Genomic DNA, 12806 nt, shown 5'->3' with positions numbered 1-12806 from the left:
AAGTTTCAAGATCTGGAAAGAGGCTCAGTATGACAGGCCTGCTATTGTATGGAATGTCAGAGAGCTGAACCTGACTCCAGTTCTCTTGAAAGTGGCCAGCCCAGTCCTACCTTGAAAGTGGTCCAGCCCAGATAGTCGACTGTATAGACCTGGTCTGCTGCAAGGATGGACGTGTCTCAAAATGTCTAATCCTCCACAGATGAGCCATCAGAAGACATCTGGTAGCCCCACTCCCCAAACCCACCCACCTCTGTCTGTTCTGCATATGGGTGGCTAGGGAGCTATGTTGTCTATGGTCTTGGTTCTCTACAGAACTGAACATTCTTGCCCTCAACAACTATGAGCTCTCCTTTTCAGACTGTGGTGATTGACCTGGTATCCCAAGTCGTCCCCCCCAAACCCTCTCCTCTCCCTCTTATCTCTGCCTGAGCTGTTTGAAGAGGTAGCTCCTCCTAGGGCAAGGGTCATGTTAAACAGGTGGACATTTTTGAGGTCCCTGAATGACAGTTTCAGGGGACTCTTTTTGACCATTCAGATCAAGATGAACATTTATGAAGACTACCTGTGAGTAAAAGAAGCTAGAATTTTCTAAGACCCTATCACTTCGTGAGGTGGGGCAAAAAAGAGTACACAGAGGGAAATGAGCTTTAAGGAGCCTCTTGGACTCTGGACAAACTCCCACTTCAAACCAAGGGGGCCGGGCCCCAGCTGGGCACTATGCCATGGGGGATGGGGGCAGGAACATAACCACAGTGCTTCCAAACCGCTCTCAAGGCTTCCCGGAACCCGCGCAAACGATGCCTTCTCCTTCCCGATTCCCAGTCCACTGAACCACTGGAACCGCCAGCGGCCACCCGGGACCACAGCGCCGGGTGAACGCCCCCTAACCGGCCTCTGGCCACAGTCGCCCCAGGCTATCTCGCTAATTCTACAGAGGCCCTCTCTGGGCTCCAACCATGGGACAACCTCACCACCCGGGCGCTCCCCAGAGCTGCAGACCGCCGGCAGGTGCGCGTTGCAAGCGCGCCACGGAGCGCCAGAACCACCGGAGCCTCCGGAGTCGATGGCCCGGAAGCCCGAGCAAGAGACCATAGCTGCGAAAGTGGCGGATCACGCGCGGAGACTCGCCGCCACAGCCTAGCCGTGGCCGGGGCCGGGACCCCAAGGGGACCTGGGGAGGCTGCGCCGAAGAAGCCGCCGCGGGCGCGCGCTCAGGGAGAGGGCGGAAGGCTCCGCTTACCCAGCTCGGCGGCGTCTGTCTGTCCTTGCGTCTCCGCTTCGTCTGACTCGGCTGGCGGCTGCCCAGGGCAGCGCGCGCCCAGTCCCTGCCTGACCCGAGTCAGACGGACAGCCAGGTCCACATGCGACCCAAGACCATTAAAATCCACGGCCCGCGCCGGCCGCCTGCCTGTATTCCTGTGGTGGCCCCCGATTAGGTCCGCGCGTCTTCGCCCCGGTCGCCTGCGCCCAGGGACCCGGACGCGAAGGGGCGTGGGGTCCGGCAGGGTCCCTCCGGGGAGGCGCAAAGCCGGCTGTCTTCAGGTTTCCCCGGCGCGACTTTCCGGGCTGCTCTGACATCAGCGATCCCGCGCTTCCTTCCCTTCTGCTCCCGGCCCGCTCGGCCCCATTTTCTCCGGGAACGGCTGCCAGCTCTGTCTGCGACCGGGCCGTACGCTCCCCGCAGCCCCGCGGCTCACGAGTCCACCGGATCTGATCGCTAGTCCTCGGCTGAAGGATCCCAGCAGCTGCGCCCGCCGCCCCCGCTCAGCTCTGCGCGGACAGTGCTGCGCGCGGCGCGGCTAGGCTCGGCTCCGGTGGCGGCGCCCTCAGCCGGCCTCCTATATTACCGCGCAGCTCATTATCATAGAGGCCGTGTTAACCCCCTCCCCGCCCACGCGCCCCGCCCGCGCAGACGAATCCCCCAGCCTGTCCACTCAAGAACCCGGCTGAGCTACAGTGCTCTGGGCTTTCGCCTCGCTTAGCGGACACTGTCAGTAGCCAGGGGAGCAGAAAGGTGCTTCCAGGGTCTGGGGACTCAGGTTGGGGCCTGGTGAGCCAGCTGGCTCGGCCTCGGGAGGGGTTCAGAGTGACGAGGGCAACCCATCCCCTCGCGTGGCATCACCTGTCACCGAACACAGCCTAGCCACCTCCCTCTTCACTTGTGAGCTAGGGGTGAGTTCGGAGGGACCTGTCTTGCTGATGGGGTTGAGATAGGGTCTCGGATTTCGGAGGAGCAAATTTCTCCTCCTTATAAATTCCAGAAAGCCAGCGAGCTGTCAAAAGAGGTTTGAAGTTGTTGATAATTATTATTTCTACAATGCGAAGAGGAGCCTGGCTTTGCGTCTCCGGTTTCCTGCTCCATTGACACCTGAGTCTGATAGGTGCTGTGGAGACTGGAGGAGCAGCATCGTTTGCATTATCTAGACCCGCAAGCCCACCTCTTAATGGAGGCAGGGGATGGTGGCTAAGAGGTTAAGGCAACTTTAACAACCTCAGAAGAGAGGATTTTCAATCCCGGGGTGCTTTGGTGCCCTCGCGGTCTCGATTCCTTGTCTCGTAGACTGTATTTGCAGCAGTGGCCACAGCTTTCGCATGAGGGCCTGAGCAAGCTAGCACGGTCTAGACCCCAGCATGGTCTCAGGGTCTTCCATTTCCTTGCTGGAGATTGAGCACACAGAGTTTACTAAACACGTCCAAGTGTCTGAAAACGTCCCCTACTGCCCTCTCGTGGCCACACTTTTCAGTGGTATAAAAAGAAAAGAGGATGTGGGATCATTGCCTCTGAAACCAACTGTTTTGTTGGCTGAAATTCTCAATAGCAGGGCCTTAAAAAAGAAAGAGAAAGGAAATAACTCTCATCAACTATCTCAGAGACACTGGATTATTGAATGTAGGCCTCATTTAGCTTTTTTTTTTGGGGGGGGAGTATTCTTTGAGATAGGGTTTCACAATGTATCACCGTCTGTCTCGAACTATAGAGATCTGTTTGCCTCTGCCTCTCATCAAAGGTATGTGCCACCATACCATGCCTGGCTCAGTTAGCTATTCTTAAAAAAAATCTGGTTAGCTCATTTAAAAGGTCTTCTATTAATTAATTAATTGGTTTAAATTTGTGTCTAGTAAGTATCACTGGCTATTGCTGATTTTGTCCATTGGAGCCACAAAGAATCTGAATTCTGCAATGTACACCCATCTTGTCCTTTGAACTTATGTAGCATTTATTTTTGTTAATACTCCAGGTGATTCTCACATTTATTCTTCCTATATTATTAAGTCTGTATATAAGTGGGTCTTATCTCCCTATCTAAACAATTGTGTTATCCTCTTATGTAAATGGACATTTCCTGTCCCAAATAACTGACTCAGAGGTTGAATATGAATTACAAATGCTCAGTTGATAGCTCAGGTTTGTTACTAGCTAACTCTTACACTTAAATTAACCCCATATTTCTATTTATGCTTTGCCACGTGGCTTATGGCTTGTTACTTCATTTTTTACGCATCCTACTTGCTCAGTGGCTGGCTGGCATTTCCTGGACTCTGCCCTGCTTCATCCAAGTCCTTAGTTTGATTGTCCCACCTAACTTTATCCTGTCTTGCTATAGGCCAATCAGCTTTATTATTAACCAGTGAGAGTAATATATACTCACAGCATACAGAAGGATTATCCCACAGCACTCTTATTTCTAAGTACACTAGATTTAAGGCACAATTGTTAAGGAAGATTAAAAGAAGACACTCAGACTCTGGTACACGTTTGGCATGTGTTTAATGAGAGGAGCATCAGTCTGACCAGCTACACATGAGACCATCCTTAGTAGGACTGAGGTAACTAACCAATAAGGCTCTCAGTTGAATATCAGGGCCCTTTAATTCTAAACCAAATGCTACATAACTGTATGTTCAGGGGGTAGGGGTGTCTTATCTCTGTTTCTTCTTAATGCCTCAATTTAATCTCATCTTGAGATGATTACAATACAATTTAAATAATTTCAGATACAAATCCTCACCCCCTGTGATCCAGAAATAAACCCTTAAATGAAGAATGAGGGCACATTAAATGAAAGTGACTCCTCCACACATACCATCCTGTTCTCCACTCCCCATACGTGTCCTACCTGTCATGAATAAAGGGAGAGAAAGAGGGTGGGAGAAAGAACACCTACAGACAGATCACACTGCACGCAGGGTGACATGATGCCACCCTACTCCCACAATACCACTGAGAAGCATTTGAAATTGAGCCAGTACAGGGTGTGATCACAGAAGCCTGATCTAGGAGGTGCTTGGATGGAGCACTCTTGTCTTCCCTAGGCCTCAGCTCTCCATCTCTATTTGGGATTTCAACTTGAAATCTCCAGGGAGCTAGAATGTCAAAACCAGATGTGATGGTGTTTAAAGAATTGATACTTATCATTAGTTGTGTGACAATACTTCTCCTGGTAAGGGATGCAACACACATGTCTACTCACCCAGATAGGGATCTCATGACAGGCCAAAGTATGGAACCACCAAAGTCCAACTTTGCGAACCAGTTGGTTTTATTGGGGTTACTTACAGGAATATGGGAGAGGGGTTACTTACAGGAGCAGAAATGACTCAAAGATGACTGCATCACCAAGTTCTACCCCCATATTGGTGACAGCTCGCAAAAACTGGGAATCCTGGAACACACTGCACTGCCTGCAGGCAGCTCAACAGGTTGGAGGGTGTCCTTTCCAAGTAACTTTGGTTTAAACCTCTTCCAGGCATTTCGGCTGTTTTTTGTTTCTTCCAGGCAGTTGATTTAGCCTCAGAGTCTTTGAGTCTTCTTTGTAGCTCAGTTTCTTTCATCTGAGGCAAGCAAGCTCTCAGCTTTCATTGCTTGCTCTGACAGGGAGGAACCTGGTGAATCTGGTCACTTTCAGGGACTTCCTGAAGCTATTTTGATTTGTTTACCTTCCTTCTTAAAGAGCTTCCTGAAGGATGGAATGCTTTTTATCTTGGAGCAAACTGTTACACAACATTAGTTAAGCACACAGTTATACTTTAAGAATTAAGATAATCAGTAGAACCCATTCCTGACGCTGCTCTGGTGGCCAAGAACCTGAGACAAGATAGGCCATGGGTCTAGGTGAAAACCAAATACTATTTGTTCTTCTCAAGAAACATAATAATAAAATTACCCCTAATGACACTCTGTTATACCCATAGATCAGTGCCTCCTTCAGCCATCATCAGAGAAGCTTCCTTCTGCAGTAGATGGGAGCCAACACTGAGACCTACAACTAGACAGTGTGCAGAGAAGGAGACATCTTGGAACACAGTCCTAAATGAGATGTTTCATCACACCCCTTTCCTCAGGGCTCAGGGTGCAGAAGAGAAGGTAGAAAGATTGTAGGAGTCCGAGGGGATGGTGACACCAAAGGACCTGAGCACATATTGACTCACAGAGACTGTGGTAGCATGCACAGGGCCTGCATAGGTTCAAGCCAGATGGGGTACTAATGTGGAGAGGGGAAAGCAGACATGCATTCCCATCCCTAACCTTAAGAAGCTATCTCTAATTGACATCACTTGCAAAGGAAAAATTAGATTTCTCTATGGAGCCTCACGGTATACTGACCATACGCCCCATGTCCAGCAGTAGATGGCCAACACAAAAGGAACTCAATTTGTTTTGTCTTACCAATCTTTTACTTTTATATCATGTGTTCTATTTTATGTTTTAATGGGTTTGTTTGTTGTGTGTATGTGTGTGTATGTGTGTTTCTTTTTTTTTTTTAATTCTGGGTTTTGTTTGTCTGTTTTTTGTTTTCTGGAGGTGGGGAGTTGGAAAGGATCTAATAGGAGTTGGGGAAGGGGAAACTGTAATCAGAATATATTTTGTATGAAAAAAATTTCAATAAAAAAGAATTAAGATAATCACTTTAGGTTCCTGACTTTTACAGGTGACAGTAATGTCCTCAGCCTCAAGCCTTTAAAGGGCTAAGGTGACCTATCTTGACCATCATCCATTTGGCCACACCACCACCCCATGCTAGCACACACCTTTAATCCCAGCACTCAGGAGGCAGAAGCAGGCAGATCTCTGTGAGTTCAAGGCCAGCTTAGTCTACAAAGTGAGTTCAAGGACAACCAGAGCCGTTACGCAGAGAAATCTTGTCTTGAAAAACCCAAACAAACAAACAAACAAAAACCCAAAACAAAAAAACAACTTTATTACATTTCTTCCTTCCATAGAACTATATATTGTACATAACTAAAATTGTAAATCAGAACATTTATAATTTTAGTTGATACATAACAACTGTACATATTTATATGGTACAATGTGACATTTCACTATATGTAACATGTTGTGATCAGATTGGAGTAATTAGCATATTGTCACCTCAAACAGTTATTATTTATTTTGTAACACATAATAAATTATTGCAACTGTAGTAGCCATACCATGCTATAGACTCTGGAGCTTAGCTCTCCCATCCAGCTGTAACTATGACTTGATAGCCAACTCCTCCTTCACCCTCCCAGGTTCTGGCAGCCACCTTAGGACTTTCTACTTCTATGAGACCTTTACATGAGCCTTTCTGTGCCTAGCTTCACTCACTTGACATAAGTGCTCTGAACACATGGACTACCACAAGCAAGAGGCTTCCAGTCTTTTTAATGGCTGAGTAGCATTCCATTTTTCAGTACATCAATAATGAACAGACTACACACGCCCATGTTCTGCTTACTGCCTCTCTGAGGACTCATTTTCTTGTATCTGTCTGGCCTTCTAGTGTTTCCTTGTCATCCTGCCCAGCAGATGTCAAATCATAGACTATTGCATGAATCCTAAATGGTCTTATAATAAAAATCCTGGAGCTAGATATTGGGATAAATGCTGAAAGATCAGAGAGACAAAGGAACAAGTCACAGCTACTTCTCACCTCGTTAACTCCACGAATCCTCTACTGAATGTCTCTGAGTCCTCAGCCAAAAGGAGTCCAGCCAAAAAGGACTTTAGTTCCTGTCTCCTCATGCCTTATATACCTTTCTCTGCCCAGCTATATCACTTCCATCCTAGTACCGGGATTAATGGTGTGTGTTCTTCCCAAATACTGGTAGCAAAGACATGAGATCTCAAGTACTGAGATTAAAGGTTTGTGCCACCACTGCTTGGCTCTGTTTCTCTCCTAGACTGAATTAATTTCATGTATTCCAGGGTGGCTTTGAACTCACAGAGATCCAGACAGATCTCTGCCTCCCAAGTGCTAGGATTAAAGCTGTGTGCCACCACTGCCTGGCCTCTATGTTTAATCTAGTTGCTGGCTCTGTCCTCTGATCTTCAGGCAAATTTTATTAGGATACACAATGTATCACCACAATAGACCTTGAGGGGACTGGCTAGTTCCCTTATTTCTATCCAGAGGGACAGTTTTAGCCCAATGCAGTTTTAGGCAAATGGCAGGTATTTAATAAATATCCATCAAATAAAAGATGTTCTTTGGAAATTGTTGCAAGTTCCAAGGGGTTCTTACCTAACTGCTCCACACAGTGATCCTGAAGCCTTATCCTGTCTACATTGCTGTTCTTCCCAGGTCTCTTTCCCTGTCACATATGACTGGCATAGATGAGATGATGAGAGAAGTAAGAGAGAACAGGAAGCTGTGTTCCAGGGAGGGACCAGCATTCCTATGAAAGGCACTAGCAAGGAAGCCTGTATGCAGGGGAAGAATGGTTCCAAAATAGGAGTCCTCTCTGTCACAGCAGCAGCTTCAGCCCCACAAACAGATGCCAATTTGGTAGCCCCTTAGATCATAGGAGGTATTTTTGGTCCTGGAAGCCAGCCACACTTTGGCAGGCTTTCTACATTAATTCTGCTCCTTTGCAAGATGGGGGTGGCAAGTGTCAATGTTTAGCATGGGATTGCTGCCTGGAGTGTGTGTGTGTGTGTGTGTGTGTGTGTGTGTGTGTGTGTGTGTGTGTATATCAAGGGGCCTGGAGTGGGATGGGGACTGGGATTAGGAACTATGTGTGGACCTTGGAGAAGGTGAGTAGGCTCTTGCATGATGGTGTCGATGGTCATCTTTGGGCAGCACATTGATTGTCTTCAGTCTTGCTTCTGTCTCTCTGAACTGAACCTGACATGCCACTTCCCATTTGACCTATCTCTGCCCTGAGATGGGTGTGATTTTTCTCCTGCTCAGATCCCAAGCCAGCAGTAATATGGCATCCCTGTGGGTGGGCCTTTCATGTCAGGAAGCTATACTTTACTTTCACCCTGCAGACATTGTCAGGCAGCCATAGCAGAAGTAGCAGCATCCACCCCCCTCACATGCATACTGTTGGCAACAAAGGCATCCATCTGAGAGGCCAAGTCCATGATGGAAGTGAGAGGCTGCTGGGCCACTCTAGTGGAAGGCCTCTGCCTGGGCAATGGGGCCCAGGGCCAGGGGCAACATAGGAGCTGGGCACCTGCTCTGGATTCTCAGCACCATTCATAAAGACTTCTCCGTGCCCCACTCCTCTCCTCCCCTTGCAAATCTCACTTTCCTGTGCACTTGAAACAGAGGCAAGCTTGTTCAAGCTCCAAATCAAACACAGTGGGCTTTCTCTCTTCTTTTTTCCCTAAAGCTTCCATGAGCACAGTTCATGGTCCCTGTATATTTCATCCTCTTTCCCAACCTCCTTCCCTCGTTTTCCCCCATTCATCTAAGTGCAGTTCTGAAAGCAGAGCATTCTCTGTACACCTGGGCAACTTCAGTTAGAGCCTCCCAACAGGACCCTGGGACTACATGCCAGGTCAGAGGCTGCAGAATGGAGGATGGACTACCTCCTGGTCTTTGACCATAGAAGGTGAGGGCCAAGACTTAGGACTTGGCTGCTGTGTGTCTGGCACAGAGTCTGAGAAGGATCCTGTGCTCTGGTTTTGTTTTCTGAAAAGATTTCCCCCTATAGAAACTGTTCATTCAGTCGGATATTCCCAGGATAGCTCTCTTGGTGCCCGCTTCATTTCCTCATCTGTAAAGTAGAAATATTCCTTCCTTGTGTGTCTTGCAGGAATTCAGAAGAAACAACCAAGTTGCTGACTGTCAATGGACTTCTCACACTGGCAAATGTTACATGAATGCATGGTGGTGTCTTAAAATCTGAAATTCTAGAGGTAAACTGCTTCCCATCTGCTACAATGTACTTCATTCTCTTGCTTGGTTTTCTGTGGAAAACAGCTTGGCTCACCCAAAATGTCCCTTGACATATGCTTGCCTACACTGTCTTCCTTTTTCCACCCCTGGTTCTTTAGTTTCCTCCTTCTCTAGTATTCTTCCTGGTGAAATGTAACCAAGCAAAGAGATTCCCACTAGTCACCTTGCCTTGTGGGATCAAGAAGTGTGTCTGTGCTGTAATAGTCCCTGTGGCCAGTCAGTACAGACCCTGCCCCTCGGCAAACACGTTTTGATTGCATAGGAGGCAGAGGCCTGACCCTCATGACTGGCAATTACTGAGTTGCACCTTTGGAGTGCTTCCCTGCTCAGCTTCCTCAGCAGCTGGGATATTATGGGGTCACTGTCCTTGGGTGCCTCGCCCATGTTAGGTGGCAGCTGTTCTCACCAGTCAGTGGGAACTGTGATCCAGGGCTCTCATGGGTAGGCCCCTCAGGAACCTCTGGGGCAGGGGAAAGCTAGATAAGACAAGCCAACGAAGCAGATTTCTTTGAGACAGGAAACTTAGATTCTAGAGGAAGTGGTCATCTTTTTGCTTCTTCATTTAATAGGATATAATCCTTTCAGTTGTCATTATTACAGTACAGCATGGTACTACATTGTCCACTCAGTACCATTCTATTGTTTAGAGTCTTACAACTCTAATCCCAAGGCCATGTCTTTCCACCCCACCTTACAAATGCAGAACAGATAGCAGGCAGCCAAAAGATGTAGTTTAGTTGGCAAGAGTTCATATCTAGCACACACGAAGTCCTGCTTTCAATCTCCAGTACTGCATAAACCAGCATATCAGTGTATACCTATAATCCTAGCACTTCAGGAATGGAGGCAGGAAGACGAGAAAATCAAGGTTATGCTCATTATATAGTGAGTTTGAGGCCAGCCTGGACTACGTGAGACCTTGTCTCAGAAAAAAAAAAAATTAAGCAATACCCCATGGTTAATAAGTAGCAGGGAATAGCTATATGTGGAACCAGGTGTCTGACATTCATCTTTTTTTCTTCTTTGCTCACAGTTAGGTAAGAAATTGTGATGCAGATGAAGGAGTTATTCAGGAAGTGGGAAGTCCTGGGCCTCATGCTCTCTTAACCTTCAGCTAGCAGAAATCCAGAGCCCTGCCACAGGAGGGCTCTAGCAGATTCATCCTGGGTCCAACAAAGCCTCAGAGCTGCTTTTCTACTGAGGGTGAGGACTGTCATCTAATCACAATAAAGAACATGTTATAATTGTTATCGTGATTATTATAAACAATCATACTAATGAGGTCAATTCACCCAGATCTTACAGGGTGTGAGTGTTTAACAAGGAGGGTTGTTTGTCCCTGGCAGAGAAGTTGCAAACACATGCAGATCTCCAGGAGCTTAAGTCACCTTTGCACCACACAAGACCACATTCATGGCCTTTCAAAATAATGGGATAATTGGGGTGCAATGTATGGCACCCCCACCCCTTAGAGTGAGTGTGCTAGTTTGTCTTTGTGGGAATCCACAGGGAGCCCAGTGAGCAAAACGCTAAGCCTGACTTCACCTTGATTACATCCCTGCCCTACAAACCCCAGAAGAACTGAGCTCTCACTCCTCCTAATTAGGGGAGAAAGAAAGACAGTAACTATAGAAGAATTGCCTCTGTTTCTGACTGCAAGCTCTTCTGGGACAGACCATTCAACTCCCCCTCTCTTAGCGCACAGCTCCTCCTTCCTGGCTGATATCTGAAGTACTCACCCAGTGCTAGGCCCTCCCTGGGACCAGAGACCTGAGTGTGAGTAAAATGACAGACAGCAGGACCTGGGTGGAGTGGCTCCACTCTGCTCCAGGAATCTGTTTCCAGTCTGCCGTGAGGCAGTGCTGAGCTACTGCTGGGGAGGAATCTGATCACCAGGCAGCCAGACAGGTGGGGGCTGAGCAGGGCTTGGAGGTGTGTGTGGGTGCTGGCCCCGAGGAGGCTGGCAGAGAGTAAAGTCCCTCACCCCATGAGAAAATAATAAATACCCTGCTTAAATAAATCAATACCCCGACACCCAGGTGCAAAGCACAGAGTCTGGCTTCAGGCTGTAAATTTAGGACAGGGTGTGAATTACTAGAGATTGAAAAAAAAATCCAGAAGTGGCACAAGTTCTTGGCAAGAGAGAATCAAGCACATCATTACCAACAGTGTAAAATAGTTAATTGCTATGCTACCTTGTTGCCACATTTTCAGTTTTGTGGGTACCTAGAAAAGTCCAGTCTTAAGCTTCCCCTTTTTGCCAGTTAAATATCAAGCTCAGCACTATTCCTTCTGTGAAATGGTCTCTTGTAGGAGATTCTGAGTGCTAGAGAGGTGGAAAGACAGATGGAGAAAGGCAATTCTGTTTCCATCTTCACGTGTAGCTTTCCTCCTTTTTCTTCCCTTGTTGTGGTAGCTCTGTTTATTAACTCAAAAATCAACACAAGTTGGAAGGCAAAGAGTGAACTGAAAAAAAAAGTTCAGTGACCCTAGACTGAGAACTGGGAGGCTAGCATGTGATTCTTGACTTTGTCATTGTCTGTGTGACCTTGCACAAGTCTCTTTTCTCCCGACACTGTCCCTAAAATCCAGGACTGTGACTCCATGCTCCTACTTGGTCGTGACCTTAGCCTTTTCACGGAGAATAGAGAAAGTATGCCAAACACTCAGAATATCTTCCTGTGGTGTCTGAGAAAGCTTGGTGCCTAAGATACGGAAAACAGAGTAAGTAAGGGCAGAGCTGAAAAATAGGGTCTTGCATTGGAATCCTCTCTAGTCGTGTGATTTCTCTCTCCTTTTGCCTTTGATAAACACTCCTGCACCAGGCACCACTGCTATGAATCTTCCTGAGTCATAGGAGGCTGCAGCTCCTTCGATCCATTCTGCTGACAGTACTGCTCCGTGTTTGAAGGGACCTGAATGTGGGGCCATCCTATAACACATACCTTCTCTCCTCTTCCCACACCCCTTCTGAGCAGCCTGTCCCTCTGTTTCGAATTCCTGTTTCAGCCTTGTGGCACGAAGTCCTGGGATGACTGAGGCATAGCTCTAGCTCTTGAGAGGATAGTGGACACCCTGGACCAAAGAAGATGCAGAGAACCTCAGTGGTCTCCCGGACATCACGCCACCTAGTGGCCCAACTGAGATTTTTTTCTGGCTCCAGAAAAGCCGGGCATCCTGGTGGCCTTCCTTCTCCCATGTAGCTGTCAGTGAGGCTAATAACTATTACTTCGTGTTAATCATGACAATGTAAGAACTTCAGTCCATTTTGCAATGATCAGCTCCAGTCAATTACGACTTATAATAGCAGAGGGGAGCATCAACTCCAGGGAGCTACCATGTAAACCAGGAGTTGAATGAGAGAACAAGAATAAAGGAGCAAGGGTTTAGTTCCATTTTCCCCCCTGAAAGGGCCTTGTTGAGTAATTTCCCCTCCATGAACCACACCTCCTCATTATTTACTGTATCTTCTGGGGAGAATAAACAAGAGGGACCCCTCCTCCTCTTCATGCCCTCTGCTGCCTCACCCTCCCCTCCCTGCCTCCTGTCAATTGTGTCTTTTTCTGGAATTTGGCAAACATAGCCACTTTCCTCCTGCTGTGCTTTCAGAGGAGCTGAAATGAATGTGGCTCT

General features: G+C 47.5%; 1 protein-coding gene across 1 annotated transcript in view; it reads right to left on the bottom strand.

Moving 5' to 3' along the window:
• Window positions 1–2330, bottom strand: part of Plxna2 (plexin A2) — a 199005-nt gene extending 196675 nt beyond the window's left edge. Inside the window, exon 1 of the mRNA XM_052738096.1 lies at window positions 1241–2330. The gene's annotated coding sequence lies outside the window, so the exon portion shown is untranslated. The remainder of the gene's footprint in view (window positions 1–1240) is intronic.
• Between the last annotated feature and the right edge of the window lie 10476 nt (window positions 2331–12806).

This window comes from Peromyscus californicus, unplaced genomic scaffold (assembly GCF_007827085.1).
Source record: "Peromyscus californicus insignis strain IS unplaced genomic scaffold, ASM782708v3 Scaffold_14__1_contigs__length_90479793_seg_2, whole genome shotgun sequence".
In the NCBI taxonomy this organism is placed as follows: Eukaryota; Metazoa; Chordata; class Mammalia; order Rodentia; family Cricetidae; genus Peromyscus; species Peromyscus californicus.
The sequence above is the reverse complement of the archived record's forward strand: the minus strand, read 5'-3'. Positions and strand labels throughout refer to the sequence as shown.